Below are 2,500 nucleotides of genomic sequence, written 5' to 3'. Positions count from 1 at the left end.
GGACACGTGCACACACAGCGAGCGTGGGATAACACAGCAAGGGAGTGACACGCAAACGCACACAGTGAGGGGGTTAACCGCAGACACACAGCGAGGAAGGGACACACACACACACAGCGAAGGAGGGACACGCACAGATACACACACACACAAACACAGAGCAAGGGAGGGACATGTGCACACACAGCGAGCATGGGACACGCTTGGTGAGGGAGCGACACGCAAACACACACAGTGAGGGGGTTACCCGCAGACACACAGCGAGGGAGGGACACACACACACACACACACACACACACACACACACACACACACACACACACAGCGAATGAAGGGACACACAGACACAGTGAGGAGTGACACGCACACTGCGAGGGAGGGACACACACACACACACACAGCGAGGAAGGGATAAACGCACAAACAGCGAGGGAGGGACACACACACACACACACAGCGAGGAAGGGACACACACATGCAGCAAGCGAGAGACACACACAGCAAGGGAGGGACAGACAGACAGACACACACACACACACACACACACATACAAACACTCAGAGCAAGTGAGGGACACGCAAACACAGTGAGGGAAGGACATGCACAGACAGCAAGGGAGGGACACGCACACACACGGAAGGAGGGACAAGCATACACACAGCGAGGGGGAGGGCATGTGTATAGGAATTGAGAGGGGGCACGCACACACAGCAAGAGGGGACACGCACACACAGTGAGGGGGACATGCACTCACACTGTGAGGGGACAAGCGCACACACAGTGAGGGTATATACACAAAGTGCAATGGAGGGACACACACACACACGGGACGCGCACACACACACACAAAGAGCGAGGGAGTGACACGCACACACGCTGCAAGAGGGACACACATACTCACAGCAAGAGAGAGACACACACACACACACACACACACAAAGAGTAAGGGAGGGACACGTGCTTGGGCAAACACACACAGCGAGGGAGGGACATGCACACACACACACACCCACAGAGTGAGGGAGGGACACACACACGCACACACAGTGAGGGAGGGATGGACACACACACACACACACAGATACAGCAAGGGGGACACGCACACTCAGCGTGGGAGGGAGACACACTTACACACACACACACAGCGAGGGGGGACACGCAACCTCATAGCGACGGAGGGAAACACACACACAGAGCAAGAGAGAGAGACACATACACACAATGCGAGGGAGTGACACAAATGCAACGAGGGAGTGAGGGACACGCAGCGAAGGGAGACACACACAAACACATACTGTGAGGGTGTGACACATACATACACACGAGAAAGGGAGGGACACACACACACACACACACACACAGCGAGCGAGGGACACACACAGCAAGGGAGGGACTTGCTGAGACACGCAGAGAGGGAGGAACACGCACATGCACAGCGATGGACGGTCACGTGCACACACAGCGAGGGAGGAGCACACACACACAGCGAGCGAGAGACACACAAACAGAGAGGGAGTGAAACACACACACACACAGCGAGGGAGGGACACGCACACACACACAGGGAATGAGGGACAAGCACACATAGCTGGGGGGCATGTGTACAGATATTGAGAGGGGGCACGCACACGTAGCGAGAGGCGACAAGCACAGACACGGCGAGTGAGGGACACACGCACACACAGCAAGGGGGGACATGCACTCACACAGCGAGGGGAGATACGCACACGCAGTGAGGGACACGCATGCACACACAGTTAAGGGGATACACGCAGACACACAGCAAGGCAGGGACACACACACACACACACACACACACACACACACACGGAGGGAGACTCAGATACACTGCAAGAGGGACACACACACACACACAGTGAGGGAGGGACACACGCCTGCGCAAGCACACAAAGAACAGGTACACAGTGAGAGAGGGACACACAAATACACGGCAAGGGAGGGACACGCACACACACAGAAAGCGAGAGTGGGACCACACACACACAGAGCGAGGGAGAGACACACACACACACATACACATAGCGAGGGGGCGACACATGCATACACAGCGAGGGAGGGCCACGCACACACATGCACAGCAAGAGGGACACGGACACATACACACACAGCAAGGGTGGAAACTCACACATACACAGTGAGGGAGGTAAACGAACACATACAGACAGCGAGGGTTGGATCACACAAACACACACACACAAAGCAAAGGAGGGACACACACACACACACACACACGCACACATACACACACACACACACACACATAGCGAGTGGGCGACACATGTACACACAGCGAGGGAAGGCCACTCACACTCTGCAAGCAGGGCACGCACACATACACACACACACACAGTGAGGGAGGGAGGGACACACACACGCACACAAGAACATGCGCACACACAGCGAGGAAGGGACACACACGCAGCAAGTGAGAGACACACACAGCAAGGGACGGACAGACAGACAGAGACACACACACACA

The sequence above is a fragment of the Chiloscyllium punctatum genome, chromosome 21 (genome assembly GCF_047496795.1).
Source record: "Chiloscyllium punctatum isolate Juve2018m chromosome 21, sChiPun1.3, whole genome shotgun sequence".
NCBI lineage: Eukaryota > Metazoa > Chordata > Chondrichthyes > Orectolobiformes > Hemiscylliidae > Chiloscyllium > Chiloscyllium punctatum.
The sequence above is the reverse complement of the archived record's forward strand: the minus strand, read 5'-3'. Positions refer to the sequence as shown.